At 41.2% G+C, this 17930-nt stretch overlaps 1 protein-coding gene across 14 annotated transcripts in view; it reads right to left on the bottom strand.

The window, feature by feature from the left end:
- Positions 1-17930, bottom strand: part of LOC135056444 (ATP-dependent translocase ABCB1-like) — a 194363-nt gene that overhangs the window by 102941 nt on the left and 73492 nt on the right. The window contains exon 1 of one of the 14 annotated variants that reach the window (XM_063961631.1): positions 13018-13096. The exons of the other annotated variants lie outside the window; for them this stretch is intronic. The gene's annotated coding sequence lies outside the window, so the exon portion shown is untranslated. Of the gene's footprint in view, positions 1-13017; positions 13097-17930 lie in introns of those variants that run through there. 14 annotated transcript variants of the gene reach the window in all.

The following is a 17930-nucleotide window of genomic DNA, read 5'->3' as shown; positions in this document are numbered from 1 at the left end:
ATCATAAAAACTGCTTCTTATTGGCAATCTGGCTCTCCTGTGTTTTTGGATAGTCAACAGCAGCAGCTCCTGCCTCAATGGAAGATTGGGGGCTGCCGCTTGCCGTGTTGCTGGGGTCCTGCTGCTTTGTCCCTGCTGCCTGCTCCCACCGCCGGCTCTGTCCCGGCACCCGTACAATGTAGCTGACAGGTGCTGGGACCAGCACATGCACTGTAGTGGTGGCGGTACTGCACATGTGCAAAACCCAGTCTTCTACGGACTGCATCAGCTGAGGTAGGGAGTGGCTTCCTACAGGATGCAAGCTCTCTGCTAATCAAAGGCCAAGTTTGGCAGTACTGGACGGAGGAAACACCTCCCAATAGGACTGCCTGTCCTGAGGAAGACTGGCAGGTTGGACTTCCAATAGGAAGTCACTGCCAGTCACAGTGTACCTAGTGCAGTGTCATGGACTGCATCTGGCTTCACTGACACGGATTAGGTGACTGCTTTTACCTGAGGGGCTACAGTCTTGCAGCAAATAGGTAAAATCTGCTAATAAGATAAATCAAAACTTTGGCTAGTTTGCCGGAAAGATCTGAGTAAATCCGAACTGCTCATCTCTGCTGTATACTAACTTGTACTGGTGTCCTGACCCTGTTTTCATCACAAAAAAAGTTTTAGAACTCATACTGCCAAGATTTTTCAATGGCATGGAAATACACATTTTTAAAATGTTCTTCTAAAAGTGTTGCAGTAAAGTAATGTCTGTGAAAGTTCACAGGAAGAAATAATAATAATAATAATAATAATACATGCTTTTAATAAATTGTAAAATATATAGTATGCTAGTAAAAAGAAAAAAAATCTATGTGGCAAAAAATAAATGCTATAACTGTATTCCTTTATGTTCCACCACAACTTTTAAAGTAGTGCAATGCATGCCAATGAGTCTGACAATGGAATCCATTGGTTACTTTCAATACCAGCATGCACACTTGTGATTTTTTTCTTACGCTCAGTTACATTGTAGCATGGTTTTCCAAATACATGTTGTTTCAGTCAATGAGCTTAATACAAGCTAAATGCATTGAAGTAATAATTGACCTCCAATGACTTCCTGAATGCAGGTAAAGCTCTAGTTTATAATTACATGTCCGGAGTGCTTTAAACTTTCTATTGTGTTTTAAAATGCAGGTCTGACACAAATGGATACACAGCCACTAATCAGACATTCTTCAGTTATAGCAAGAGCAAAAGGTACAGTATATATTTCTGAGCTTCAATAGGTGCTTTAACTTTTGAGTATGATTACCAGATCAGACATACTATATAACAGACATACTGCCAGTAACTGATATACTGTATACGCTGCATGACTTCTCCATGATAGAATGAGCAATCATGCATGTTTGCCAATTGCATTTAAGTCATAAATAATAATAGCAAACCAATAAAAAAAAAAGTGAATGAATATATATACAGGTTGAGTATCCCATATCCAAATATTCCGAAATACGGAATATTCCGAAATACGGACTTTTTTGAGTGAGAGTGAGATAGTGAAACCTTTGTTTTTTGATGGCTCAATGTACACAAACTTTGTTTAATACACAGTTATTAAAAATAATGTATTAAATGACCTTCAGGCTGTGTATATAAGGTGTATATGAAACATAAATGAATTGTGTGAATGCAGACACACACTTTGTTAATGCACAAATTTATAAAAAATATTGGCTAAAATGACCTTCAGGCTGTGTGTATAAGGTGTATGTGTAACATAAATTCATTCTGTGCTTAGATTTAGGCCCCATCACCATTATATCTCATTATGGTATGCAATTATTCCAAAATACGGAAAAATCCAATATCCAAAATATATCTGGTCCCAAGCATTTTGGATAAGGGATACTCAACCTATATATATATATATATATATATATATATATATATATATATATATATATATACATACATATATATATATACATACACACACACACACACACATACAAACACACACACACACACACACACACACACACCCTTCCCTTGTATTACCAAAATAAATGACAACACTAATATTTATTTTCAGACATTTGCAAAACACCTCTTCTATTAAAAGTTAGTTCATTGTTAAATCAGGTTACTTTGATTTAACATTGAGCATTTTGATTTTGTCAGTATAAATTTGTCTTTTAATCAGGCCAAACAATGTCCTACATAACAACATATCAACATCAGTTGGAGATGTACAATTTGGACTATTATCCCTCTGTCTTTAAATTGTAAATATAATCAACATTCTAATGCCAAAACATTCTCTTATTTAATCATGGTTTTGGTTTTACTTATTACATTATTTTAACCTTGGTGGATCACAAAAAGAGATAAAATATCTTAATCATATAGGTTATGTGTCACCAACAAACATTTGGCATCCAATGTTTATAATGGTATCTGGTTGCTAGATAGACAGTGTCTAGTTAGACAGTCAATAGACAGACACCATATATCAAAAGGTCAACATGAAAATGGTCAACATAAAAATGATAGACAACTGTTTTTTCTCTTACGTCCTAGAGGATGCTGGGGACTCCGTAAGGACCATGGGGTATAGACGGGCTCTGCAGGAGACATGGGCACTATAAAGAACTTTAGAATGGGTGTGCACTGGCTCCTCCCTCTATGCCCCTCCTCCAGACCTCAGTTAGATCCTGTGCCCAGAGGAGACTGGGTGCATTACAGGGGAGCTCTCCAGAGTTTCTCTGTAAAAATAATTTTGTTAGGTTTTTTATTTTCAGGGAGCACTGCTGGCAACAGGCTCCCTGCATCGTGGGACTGAGGGGAGAGAAGCAGACCTACTTAAGTGATAGGCTCTGCTTAGGCTACTGGACACCATTAGCTCCAGATGGTCGGAACGCAGGTCTCACCCTCGCCGTTCGTCCCGGAGCCGCGCCGCCGTCCTCCTCACAGAGCCGGAAGATAGAAGCCGGGTGAGTAGAAGAAGAAAGAAGACTTCAAAAGGCGGCAGAAGACTTCAGTTCTTCAGCGAGGTAACGTGCAGCGGTAAAGCTGCGCGCCATTGCTCCCACACACACACACACACACACACACACACACACACACACACACACACACACACACACACACACAACAGCGGGCACTGTAAGGGTGCAGGGCGCAGGGGGGGCACCCTGGGCAGCAATTAATAGCCTCAAGGGACACTGGCAGATGTAAATATACTGCGGAGGCAGTATATTATTAACCCCCGCCAGTTTTTTTATTATTTGAGCGGGACTGAAGCCCGCCGCTGAGGGGGCGGGGCTTGATCCTCCAGCACTAACCAGCGCCATTTTCTCCACAGCACATGCAGAGAAGCTGGCTCCCCGGACTCTCCCCTGCTGAACACTGTCACAGAGGGCAAAAAAGAGGGGGGGGGGCACTTTTTATTGACGCAGTGAGTATATATTTATATGAAAGCGCTTTTTGTCTGGGAATTTGGCTTCCAGTGTCAGTTGGCGCTGGGTGTGTGCTGGCATACTCTCTCTCTGTCTGTCCAAAGGGCCTTATTGGGGAACTGTCTCCATATAGATATATCCCCGAGTGTGTGTGGGTGTCGGTACGCGTGTGTCGGCATGTCTGAAGCGGAAGGCTCATCTAAGGAGAAGGTGGAGCAGATGATTGTGGTGTCTCCGTCGGCAACGCCGACACATGATTGGATGGATATGCTGAATGTTTTAAATGCAAATGTGGCTTTGTTACATAAGAGATTGGACAAAGCAGAGTCCAGGGATAAAGCAGGGAGTCAATCCATGGCTTTGACTGTGTCACAGGGCCCTTCTTGGTCTCCGAAACGACCACTGTCCCAAGTAGCAGACACTGATACCGATACGGATTCTGACTCCAGTGTCGACTACGATGATGCGAGGTTACACCCAAGGGTGGCCAAAAGTATTCATTATATGATTATTGCAATAAAAGATGTTTTACATATCACAGATGACCCCTCTGTCCCTGACACGAGGGTACACATGTTTAAGGAAAAGAAACCTGAGAACTTTTCCCCCATCTCATGAGCTGAATGAGTTATTTGAAAAAGCTTAGGAAACTCCAGACAAGAAACTGCAGATTCCCCAGAGAATTCTTATGGCGTATCCTTTCCCGGCAAAGGACAGGGTATGGTGGGTATCCTCGCCCAGGGTGGACAAAGCTTTAACGCGCTTGTCCAAAAAGGTGGCGCTGCCGTCTCCAGACACGGCAGCCCTCAGGGATCCTGCTGATCGCAGGCAGGAAACTACCTTGAAGTCAATTTATACACATACGGGTGCCTTGCTCAGACCGGCAATAGCGTCGGCTTGGGTTTGTAGCGCTGTGGCGGCTTGGACGGATACCTTGTCAGCCGACATTGATACCCTGGATAGGGATACCATGTTATTGACCTTGGGTCACATTAAGGACGCAGTCCTATATATGAGAGATTCTCAGAGAGACGTTAGCCTGCTGGGTTCGAGAGCCAACGCCATGGCGATTTCTTCTAGGCGAGCCCTGTGGACCCACCAATGGACGGGTGATGCCGACTCAAAGAGGCATATGGAGGTTTTGCCTTACAAAGGTGAGGACTTATTTGGGGAGGGTCTCACGGACCTGGTTTCCACAGCTACGGCAGGTAAATCTACTATTTTGCCTTATGTTTCCTCACAGCAAAAGAAAACGCCACAATATCAGATGCAGTCCTTTCGGTCGCATAAGTCCAGAAGAGGTCGGGGCTCTTCCTTCCTCGCCAGAGGTAAGGGTAGAGGGAAAAAACTGCCGGCTACGGCTAGTTCCCAGGAGCAGAAGTCCTCCCCGGCTTCTACTAAATCCACCGCATGATGCTGGGGCTCCGGGAAAGGAGTCCGCTCTGGTGGGGGCACGTCTTCGACTCTTCAGCCACGTCTGTGCTCAATCAGAAATTGTATCCCAGGGTTACAAGCTGGAATTCGAAGACGTGCCTCCTCGCCGGTTTTTCAAATCGGCTTTACCAGCTTCTTCCCCAGAAAGGGAGATAGTTTTAGCGGCAATTAAAAAACTGTGTGTGTCAACAACAAGTGGTTGTCGAGGTTCCCCTAGTTCAACAGGGGAAGGGGTACTATTCAACCCTATTTGTGGTCCCGAAACCGGATGGCTCGGTCAGACCCATTCTAAATTTAAAATCCCTAAACCTGTACTTGAAAAAGTTCAATTTCAAGATGGAATCGCTCAGGGCGGTTATCTCCAGCCTGGAAGGTAGGGATTTTATGGTCTCACTAGACATAAAGGATGCATACCTTCATGTCCCCATATATCCTCCTCATCAGGCGTACCTGAGGTTCGCTGTACAGGACTGTCATTACCAGTTTCAGACGTTGCCGTTTGGGCTTTCCACGGCCCCGAGGATTTTCCCAAAGGTAATGGCGGAAATGATGGTGCTCCTGCGCAGGCAGGGAGTCACAATTATCCCGTACTTGGACGATCTCCTGATAAAAGCGAGATCAAGAGAACAGTTGCTACAATGCGTGTCGCTCTCCCTAAGAGTGCTGCAGCAACACGGCTGGATTGTCAATCTACCAAAGTCGCAGTTGGTTCCAACGACCTGGTTGACTTTCTTGGGCATAATTCTGGACACGGAACAAATGAGGGTTTTTCTCCTGATGGAAAAAGCCCAGGAACTCCAGAACATGGTCAGAGACCTGTTGAAACCGAAAAGTGTGTCGGTCCATCAATGCACTCGAGTACTGGGAAAAATGGTGGCGTCCTATGAGGCCATTCCCTTCGGCAGGTTTCATGCGAGGACTTTTCAGTGGGACCTTCTGGACAAGTGGTCCGGGTCCCATCTGCACATTCATCAAAAAATCAGCCTGTCCCCCAGGGCCAGGGTGTCTCTCCTGTGGTGGCTGCAGAGTGCTCACCTTCTAGAGGGTCGCAGGTTCGGCAATCAGGACAGGGTTCTGGTGACCACGGATGCGAGCCTCCGAGGATGGGGAGCAGTCACACAAGGAAGAAACTTCCAGGGACTATGGTCAAGCCAGGAGGCTTGTCTACACATCAACGTACTGGAATTGAGGGCCATATACAACGGCCTGCATCAAGCGGAGACTCTTCTTCGCGACCTACCAGTTCTGATTCAGTCAGACAACGTCACATCCGTGGCTCATGTAAACAGACAAGGCGGAACAAGGAGCAGAGTGGTGATGGCGGAAGCCACCAGGATTCTTCGCTGGGTGGAAAATCATGTACAGTGGGGATTGAAAGTTTGAGCACCCCAGGCAAAAATTCATTTTAATGTGCAAAAAGAAGCCAAGGAAAGATGGAAAAATCTCCAAAAGTCATCAAATTACAGATTAGACATTCTTATAACATGTAAAAAAAAAGTTTGATTTTATTTCCATCATTTACACTTTCAAAAGAACAGAAAACAAAAAAATGGCGTCTGCAAAAGTTTGGGCACCCTGCAGAGTTAATACCTTGTACTGCACCCTTGGCAAGTATCGCAGCTTGAAAACGCTTTTTGTAGCCAGCCAAGAGTCTTTCAATTCTTGTTTGAGGTATCTTCGCCCATTCTTCCTTACAAAAGTCTTCCAGTTCTTTGAGATTCCTGGGCTGTCAGTGACGCACTGGTCTTTTAAGGTCTATCCATAGATTTTCAATTATGTTGAGGTCAGGAGATTGTGAAGGCCATGGCAAAACCTTCAGTTTACGCCTCTTGATGTAATCCACCGTGGATTTTGAGGTGTGTTTAGGATCATTATTCATTTGTAGAAGCCAGCCTCTCTTTAACTTCAGCTTTTTCACAGATGGCATCAAGTTAGCGTCAAAAATTTGCTGGAATCTTATTGAATCCATTTTTCCTTCTACTCGTGAAATGTTCCCTGTGCCACTGGCTGCAATACAACCCCAAAGCATGATTGATCCACCCCCATGCTTAACAGTTGGACAGAGGTTCTTTTCATTAAATTCTGTGCCCTTCCTTCTCCAAACGTACCTTTGCTCATTCCGGCCAAAAAGTTCTATTTTAACCTCATCGGTCCACAGAACTTTATTCCAAAATGCATCAGGCTTGTCTATATGTTCATTTGCAAACTTCAAACACTGATTTTTGTGGTGAGGACGTAGAAGAGGTTTTCTTCTGAGGACTCTTCCATGAAGACCATATTTGTACAAGTATCTCTTTATATTGGAATAGTGTACCACAACTCCAGTGTTTGCCAGATCTTCCTGGAGGGATTGTGCAGTCAAATGTGAATTTTGACTTGCTTTTCTCACAATCCTGCGAGCTGTTCTGTCTGATATTTTTCTTGGTCTTCCAGATCTTGCTTTAACTTCCACTGTTCCTGATGACTGCCATTTCTTAATTACATTCCGAACAGAGGATATGGGCATCTGTTAACGCTTTGCTATCTTCTTATAGCCTTCTCCTGCTTTGTGAGCATCAACTATTCTCAGTTTCAGTGTTCTACACAACTGCTTAGAGGAACCCATGGTGCTGATTGTTGGAGCAAGGTCAGATGAGTCTGGGCTTTTAAAACCTTTGAGATTGACATCACCTGGTCTTTCCAGACGATGATTGAGAACAATCCATGACACTGCCAGGTCTCAGCTGTCCAAAGGGGGCAGTACAAGGTATTAACTCTGCAGGGTGCCCAAACTTTTGCAGACACCATTTTTTGTTTTCTGTTCTTTTGAAAGTGTAAATGATGGAAATAAAATCAAACTTTTTTTGACATGTTAAAAGAATGTCTAATCTGTAATTTGATGCCTTTTGGAGATTTTTCCATCTTTTCTTGGCTTCTTTTTGCACATTAAAATGAATTTTTGCCTGGGGTGCCCAAACTTTCAATCTCCACTGTAAGCGCTTTGACAGCAGTCTTCATTCCGGGAATAGACAACTGGGAAGCAGACTTCCTCAGCAGACACGATCTCCATCTGGGGGAGTGGGGACTTCATCAAGAAGTTTTTGCAGAGATAACAAGTCATTGGGGACTTCCTCAAATAGACATGATGGCGTCACGCCTCAACAAGAAGCTTCGGAGGTATTGTGCCAGGTCAAGGGACCCTCAGGCAGTAGCAGTGGATGCCCTGGTGACACCGTGGGTGTTTCAGTCGGTCTATGTGTTCCCTCCTCTTCTGCTCATCTCAAAAATATTGAGAATCATAAGACGATAAAGAGTGCAAACAATACTCATTGTTCCAGATTGGCCTCGCAGGGCCTGGTATTCAGATCTTCAGGAAATGCTCACAGAAGATCCGTGGCCTCTTCCTCTCAGAGAGGACCTGTTGCAACAGGGGCCCGGTCTGTTCCAAGACTTACCGCGGTTGCGTTTGACGCCATGGCGGTTGAACGCCGAATCCTAGCTGGTAAAGGCATTCCGGAAGTAGTCATCCCTACTCTGATAAGGGCTAGGAAGGAGGTGACGGCGAAGCATTATCACTGTATCTGGAGAAAGTATGTATCTTGGTGTGAAGCCAAGAATGCTCCTGCAGAAGATTTCCATCTGGGCCGTTTTCTTCACTTTCTACAGACAGGAGTGGATGTGGGCCTAAAATTAGGCTCCATTAAGGTACAGATTTCGGCTCTATCGATTTCTTTCAGAAGGAATTGGCTTCTCTCCCAGAAGTCCAGACTTTTGTAAAGGGAGTGCTGCACATCCAGCCTCCTTTTGTGCCTCCAGTGGCACCATGGAACCTTAACGTGGTGTTACAGTTCCTGAAATATCACTGGTTTGAGCCTCTTCAAACGGTGGAATTAAAATTTCTCACTTGGAAGGTGGTCATGTTGTTGGCCTTGGCATCTGCAAGGCGGGTGTCTGAATTGGCAGCTTTGTCTCACAAAAGTCCCTATCTGATTTTCCCTGTGGATAGAGCAGAATTGCGGACTCGTCCTCAATTTTTGCCTAAGGTGGTTTCATCGTTTCATATGAACCAACCTATTGTGGTGCCTGTGTCTACAGGGGACTTGGAGGATTCCAAGTCCCTTGATGTAGTCAGGGCCTTAAAAATTTATGTAGCCAGGACGGCTCGGGTTAGGAAAACAGAGGCTCTGTTTGTCCTGTATGCAGCCAACAAGGTTGGCGCTCCTGCTTCTAAGCAGACTATTGCTCGCTGGATCTGTAACACGATTCAGCAGGCTCATTCTACGGCTGGATTGCCGTTACCAAATTCGGTTAAGGCCCATTCCACTAGGAAGGTGGGCTCTTCTTGGGCGGCTGCCCGAGGCATCTCGGCGTTACAGCTTTGCCGAGCAGCGACTTGGTCGGGGTCAAACACTTTTGCAAAGTTCTACAAGTTTGATACCCTGGCTGATGAGGACCTACTGTTTACTCAATCGGTACTGCAGAGTCATCCGCACTCTCCCGCCCGGTCTGGAGCTTTGGTATAATTCCCATGGTCCTTACGGAGTCCCCAGCATCCTCTAGGACGTAAGAGAAAATAAGATTTTAAACCTACCGGTAAATCTTTTTCTCATAGTCCGTAGAGGATGCTGGGCGCCCGTCCCAGTGCGGACAAATTTCTGCAAGACTTATATATAGTTTTTGCTTACATAAGGGTTATGTTACAGTTTTGATCAGTCTCTGGATGATGCTGTTTTGTTTCATGCTGTTAACTGGTTCATATTTTCCATGTTATACGGTGTGGATGGTGTGGGCTGGTATGAATCTTGCCCTTAGGTTAACAAAATCCTTTCCTCGTACTGGCCGTCTCCTCTGGGCACAGTTTCTCTAACTGAGGTCTGGAGGAGGGGCATAGAGGGAGGAGCCAGTGCACACCCATTCTAAAGTTCTTAATAGTGCCCATGTCTCCTGCGGAGCCCATCTATACCCCATGGTCCTTACGGAGTCCCCAGCATCCTCTACGGCAGGCATTCCCAACCACGGTCCTCAAGGCACACTAACAGTCCTGGTTTTAGTGATATCCAGTCTTCAGCACAGGTGACTTAATTAGTAGCTGAGTTATTTTGATTTAACCATCTGTGCTGCAGCCTGGTTATCAGTAAAACCTGCACTGTTGGTGTGCCTTGAGGACCGTGGTTGGGAATGCCTGCTCTACGGACTAGGAGAAAAAGATTTACCGGCAGGTTTAAAATCTTATGTTTTTTTAAATTTAATATGTTTTTGGACTATTTCATACCTTCCCTATCCATTTCGGCATAGAGTCGGATATAAACCTTGTGGCGAGCGCAGCGAGCCACCAAGCTCGAAGCGTGGCGAGCGAAGTGAGCCCCACGAGGGTATGCCTTTCTACAATTGGGGGTCTCAGATGACAAAACTATCCACACAAACCACAAAAAAAAAACAACCATGGTGCCTACCTTTTTTATGTCGACCATTTTCATGTCGACCTTTTGACCCTGTCGACCCTTTTTATTTTCTACCTTTTTCATGTCAACCATTTGAACCTGTCGACCTAATGTCTGTCTAACATGTGGTGTCTATTGACTGTCTAACTAGACATTGTCTGTCTATCTTTTATACCACACCCGTTTATAAGAATACCAGTGAAGGACAGTGATGCAAAACTTTCCCATTACAGAGTTTACAAATAGCGAACACACATTATGCACCTAACTACTTGCTGATGTACCAAACAGGAATATTTGCATATGCCAATTATAACATTATATCATAATTAGATGCTGGCAATACTACAAAGTACTTCTACTGAATATTACAACTAGCAACCAACTCTTCTTAGTGATAGTGGTACAGAACACACAGTATGCATAACACTTCTAATCCATATAATGTGCTTTATGTGGTATCAGTTACCATCAGGCCCAGGTGTATCAAGCCTTGGAGAGTGATAAATAGCACGGTGATAAAGTACCAGCCAACCAGCTCCTAACTATCATTTTTCAAAAGCAGCCTGTGACATGAAAGTTAGGAGCTGATTTGGTTGATATTTCATCACCACACTATTTGTCACTCCCCAAGGCTTTGTAAATGGGGGCCACAGTGTCTTTTTCTCCTGTATAATCCCATAACTACTTGGGGTCTTCAATGTACAATGGTAAAAGATCTAAAATTGCACAAACTTGCTGGATGCAGCCTGTGGTGCAGAAAATACAGAGCCTTCACCAAAACTCAGAAAATACCAATTGTAATTACACAGAACTGCCACACAATGGCGCCACCAACAATAGGGATAAAATACAAATTTCTTACACTTTAAAAGAAATTTCCAGTAGAGCAAGTACTTTGGTTTGCTTGATGCTGAAACTCAAGAAAATAAGACATAGTGCAATATTGCTTTAAAAGGAACGTTTCAACTGCCGCAGTCTGATGGTGTCCCACCGGACATCAGACTGCGGCAGTTGAAACGTGTCCTGGGCTGCAGTGTGGCTATTGAGGTGCTTAAAATACTATTTTTTTCAATATTTTATTCTAAGGGTACATGACCACACCTCCTGTGATTAGGCCACGCCCCTTGAAAAGTACCCGGCTCTCGACTGCCCTGAGTTGAGCAGTAGCATATGTTATACTGTATTTATGTATGTAATAAGTAATGCAGAGCTGACAACCACAACCTTAGTGGTGACAGAGGATTATAAAACTTGGAGGAGGAGAGAGAGTGAGAGACTCTTAATATGCTACAGCACATGGTAATAATAAATCTCATTATCATATGTGCCTTAGCTCTACCCTGACTCCTCCCTGAACGCACTCTCCAGCAGACGGCTGCGTAAAGTGGTAGAGAGGAGGCAAATATACTGTATTACAAAGAGTGGAAATGCTTTTTTTTTTTTTTTTAACATATTTACCTTAAAACATTAACCACTGTGTATATGATACATACAGAGCAAACACAACACTATTAAATCTGTGCAAGTTGTGAGCCAGACCCTTCTCCAAAGCCTTCATATGCAAAAAAAACAAACCTTATTTCAGAAGCTGCACACGTAAAATATTCTTCAACACTTCCATAGGCACCATAGTGAACAGTGCTTGTCCCTAGAACGTTGTTTTTGCTCGATATCCTTATTAAAAAATACCTGGATCAGAGCGAATTACAGATAATGTGCAGTATTTGAAAAGTGAATAAATGCGTATACATGCTCCAACACCTGTCTTTTTCCACAGTATTAGTTTCCACTCACTAACACAGACTGACAGATTTTTACTTTCCACTCTGACCGGCTGAAATGATGTGGCAATGCTATATGTTAAGGACAATATACATTCTATATAGTTTGCTTAAATATTGGATCACTCAGAGCACCGATCACAGTAATTTACTCTACACATCAGACATTAGGATAAGTATTATGAACCATGCTAATTTAACTTATTAAACCTTATTCATTTAACAATCAGATAATACATCGTTTATATTAAACATAATACAGCAAAACATCAGTAGCAACTTTTTAAAATATTAAAATTAATTCTTTACTGTTCCTATAACATTATACAGAACCTTGCTTCACAGGTGCATCCTTATATGAATGCATCACAAGTTTAAAGCGTGTTCTCAACAGTCTAAGCAGTATTAACAACCAATATTGAGACCATATAGCAATACTGATAAGCCTTATCTGACATTCTTCTTATCTAAAATGGAACTCAATAGCAGCTAAAATTAATCCACGTTTGAATAAGGATAAGAAATGACTGCCTTTCTTATTGTCTGATCAAAACTAATGTTTGTAAATCAAATACAACTGGAATAAATCTTCAGTGCATGCTCATTATAACAAATTATATAATCAACCATTATTCTGCTCATTTTAAATTAAGATTTTTTTTTTCCCCAGATACTTTTATCTGTACTGGAGAAATTTTTATAAAAAGTCTTTAAAACTACGATAAAAAAAAAAAAAAAAAAGAAGGTCAGATTGTAAAATGCGTGGACAATTTGTCTAAAGTTTCCCAAATGTATAATAGTGACATTCTTAATTGTTTTTTATAGTAGTTGAACAAAATTTACTATAGTGTAAATAGCTATTAAGATATATATATATATATATATATATTTTAAATCTGTGTTGCACTTCAGCGTACATTACCCAATTCATGATCTTACCATATGACTAGAGACTTGAGAGATTATATCCTGTGCTCCTGATGCTTAGGACTCTCCTTGTATAATATCCTCCACTCTTATATATAGCTGAGACTGTACTTGTCTGACCTGTTTGCTGGGAATCAGACTCTGAATCAGGTGAAAAGCCATAACCCTGCGTTAAACACCTCATCCTGAGCCTCACCTCTTCCTCTTACCAGACTGGTTTGAAGTAACCACTAACAGCAGGAGACCATTTCAGTTTACATTCCTTCGTTTTGCTATGTCACTGCTAATGTACGTACAGCACTTTTTTCTTTTTTTATGGCTAAAAGGCAACTGAGTTCATTTATGAAGATTAGATAATGTAGTATGGCTTCACCAGGATTTTTGAAGCAATTAGGAGTCTAATATAATGTTTCTATAAATATGGTTTCACACTAAATTATGTGTTGCTTGCTACCCTAGTTATTCAATGTTCTATTTGGAAATATTTAATTTTTATATTTTACATTATATTAAAGAGCACTTATTGCCTGTTCATACTATGGAGCCATACTGTACGCTGAACCAATAATCAGTTCATTACCAGGTCCAAAGAGTGTCAGTGATTTTTCATATACTGTACATAGAATGTGGAGGGCCCTGGATACAGATTAATATAGAGAAAGATACCCAATCCATCAATAAACACCATAAAATATGTAAATACACAAACACATATGACATCTAGAGATCTAATAATTGCCTGAACAGAGTGCTCTGCTGGACAGATCTATTGGCGAAGTGGTTCCTCGTACATTTCTTAATGTCCAGCACCCCCCACATTGTGAGAATCTGACCTCAGCATCACCAGCCTGGCAGTGACAAAGATCTGGAAGGTGCACTTGGATGACTTTGTAGTGTGACACAAATTCTGATTAATTCTTCAAAATATATTCTATGTACTTATATTAACGAATTATTATACATACATACATTATATTTGGTGCCATAATTTATTTTTGCTTTCTTTAGTAAATATATATATATATATATATATATATATATATATATATATGTCATTAAATGCAGCAGTGAGATCACTTGTTCCTATTCAGCCACATTCTCATAATACTGGCTCAGGCTGAAACAGTTTGCAAGCAACAGCGTAAACCTTCTAGCGGATGAAGTGTGACGTGTGTGCAAATCCCTTAAAAGAATTAAAAAATATGGAGGTGTAGGTTTGGCAAACAATTTGTTATCTTATTTATATTTAATTAAGGGAAAGTATAGTGGCATGAAAGGGCAGCCAAAAGCAGCTCAATCTACAATGACCAATCAGAACCAACAACATGCATTGCAGGCGGCCACCACCCAAGGTGCACAAACACAACTACAATCCCCTATAAAGATAATGGTATTATTCAACTTTCTAGCTTGACTACCCACCCGTTTGGGTGATGACACTGCCCCTGTTAGGGTGGAACAGCCAACTACCAGTCAAACTAAATAACTGCAGCAGGACTGGCGATTTACCATTCTTTTCCACTACAAAATAGCTCAACCTAAACCACTAACATGCTCAAAGGGAAGGGGGGCTGGGAAGATTTTGTCCTATAGCAGCAGTCCCTTAAATAAACCTCCACAAAAAACGAGAGGCACTCGATATACCGGCTGTAAGGGTCCCGACAGCCAGTATACCAACAACTATTCTCCCTGTTGGGGTGTCCATGAGGGAGAATAAATAGCGTGGTGCATGTAGCGTGCCCACAGTGGGGCTCTTTTGCGCTTGCCCCGCTGCCGGCATTCCGGCACCGGTATGCTGGGTGCCGGGATCCCGACCGCCGGTCAATCATAGTAGACCCACAAAAAACTAGTGATGAGCGGATTCGGTTTTACTCGGTTTTACTCGGTTCTCAAAACCAAATCTTATTGGCTATCCAAAACAAGTGACATCAGTGAGTCAATAAGATTCGGTTTTGAGAACCGAGTAAAACAGAATCCGCTCATCACTACAAAAAACACGTCCCTTACACTACCATACGCTACCAAGAAGATTGCACCCATGCCATCCCCATTCTAGAGGTTTAAAAACCTCATTTATTACAGTATGTCACTCATTTTTTAAAAATTTATTTTTATCCAGAAATTCTTTGACAGGAGTATTAGTTAAGGTAGCAAGGTGCATTTTAGCTTATGTTCTCTCTCATAAAATATATATATATATATATATATATATATATATATATATATATATATACACACACACACACACACACACACACACACACACACACACATACATACATACACATACATACATACATACATACACACACACACACACACACACACACAAACACACAGCGGATGGAGGCGCCACTCAGAGTCTTTTAAGCAAATAACTTTAGTGAAGATTTATTGCATCTACGTTTCGGGGCTTAAGCCCCGACGTCAGGATGCACCGAAACGTAGATGCAATAAATCTTCACTAAAGTTATTTGCTGTACAGTATATGTTGGGGCTGCATGTCTCTGAGGAGGGCACCATGAGCATTTGATTCTACAGCTGCGGATCTGTGTGAGTGCCGGATCTCTCAGTTTATTTATTTTATATATATATATATATATATATATATATATATATATATATATACATATACATACATACATACACATTATATATATACACACACATATATTATATATATATATACATACATACATATACATACACACACACACTGATTGATTGATTGATTGATATATATATATATATATATCTATCAAACAAATACTCTCCCTGTGCGCTAATTTGTAAAATCTGTCACCCTGAATAAATACGTACGTAAACTATTTGGTATAGGCAGCCTGATTCAACTAAGTCCCCTGTTAGAAGGGACTGGAAATAAGGAATATACAACAATAGAAGAATTGGCGCCAGGGGGTCGCATCCCCCTGGCGCCAATTCTTCTATTGTTGTGTATATATATATATATATATATATATATATATACACATACATATATATATATACACACACATTATGTATTATGCATTTTTATTAAGGAACAATTATTTTTAGTTCTGATAAGATTTTTTACAATTGTAGAGATACCCCTGATGAAGTCTTTTGTATAAGACGAAACGCGTTGGGTTGTCTGTGTTGTGAAGCTATCTCCGAACCAACTATAAGGAGAAGGAGGAGATTGTTGTGATTCTTCAACATTTGTATTCAGCGCTAAGAGTCATACATCTTAAAGTGTGGAATAATATATCTCCTCTGTATTAATTTGAATAGGTTTTTAATAAATGTTTTATGATGGAACATGTTATTATTTTAAAAAAAAAGTATTAACCAATTAGGGGTTGGAATAGTGGGAGTTGATGTGACCCCCTGGCGCCAATTCTTCTATTGTTGTATATTCCTTATTTCCAGTCCCTTCTAACAGGGGACTTAGTTGAATCAGGCTGCCTATACCAAATAGTTTACGTACGTATTTATTCAGGGTGACAGGTTTTACAAATTAGCGCAAAGGGAGAGTATTTGTTTGATATATATATATATATATATATATATATATATATAGAAATAAACCAGCGGCACTCAAGATCTTATGAAGCAGTAGAATTGTATTAAGACATCAATGAGAAGGACATCAACGTTTCGGGGAGTTAAACCCCTTTATCAAGATGTGAGGTAGATAAAGGGGTTTAACTCCCCGAAACGTTGATGTCCTTCTCATTGATGTCTTAATACAATTCTACTGCTTCATAAGACCTTGAGTGCCGCTGGTTTATTTCCCTATATCCTGATCCAATACTGAGGGCACCTGGGCAACCATCACCCACATCAAAAGGAGTGCCGGGCTGCATTTACACGATATATATTATATATATATACATACATACATACATACACGCACAAGCCCTCACTCACCCACCGACTAACTGATCACCTTTTACTTCCAGATATGTTAGGAAGCTGAAATTTAACATAGGTTTTCTTCATGTGGGAAACAGGAAAACTACGTAATTAGAATTTTAATGAACCTCCCCTAAGGGGAGGGAAAGGTGGTTGACACAATGACGTCATTACCAATGCGTGGCTTTCATTGTGTGAATGATAATGCCCAAACAGACAATCGGATCTAAATTTGGATTGCACCTCCAGTGTGTAGAATTTAATAAACTACCCATATCTGCTATGGGTGCTCATCAGGTAACGCCAAGAACCATGAACTAATATTTGCTTACATTAAGACATCTCAAATTTACATCTCTATAGATTTATAAATTTTTTTAACACATTTATATTTAGAACCGTGAAAATCAGAAACTCCTGTGCAAAGAACGGGCAAAATAGGTAGTAAGTATATATCAAGAAAACAAAAAAAACAGTTCGGAGGGCGCTTATATATAAGGTACTATTCAATACAACAATTTTAAAACATACACTTTTCAATTTACATGTAGTAAAATGTAATCATAAAAATATAAAATAAAACATAATGCGTAGTGAATTACAGATGACGTCTTCACAAATGACTGTTTTTACATTCAATTTTCTCATGTATTTCTTTGTTAAAACAGACAAAACGATACAGATGTAGAAGAAAAGACCACCAACGCGTTTCGTCCCTATTGGGACTTCATCAGGGTTACTTAAGAATGCTCAAACATTAATATGGAGTGAATCTACTGAAGTGAGTGAACCTCTTATTCAAACCAAGTTACATGGACATGATACCAGATTTATAACTAGTAAGGCAAACCTCAACAAGAGGTAGCTTCCAAATTAGAAAAAAAAGTCCATACAATGGTATGGGGTATCTCAACGATGGTCTAGCCATGACCAATAAGGGATGCAAAGAACTACCACTGAACCATAGTGGATGTGGGGCGACCTTCTGCATATATAATAACCTCTTATTCAGACCGAGTTATATAGGC

The sequence above is a fragment of the Pseudophryne corroboree genome, chromosome 3 (assembly GCF_028390025.1).
Source record: "Pseudophryne corroboree isolate aPseCor3 chromosome 3, aPseCor3.hap2, whole genome shotgun sequence".
Taxonomy (NCBI): Eukaryota; Metazoa; Chordata; class Amphibia; order Anura; family Myobatrachidae; genus Pseudophryne; species Pseudophryne corroboree.
This window is presented reverse-complemented; position numbering and strand designations above follow the sequence as displayed.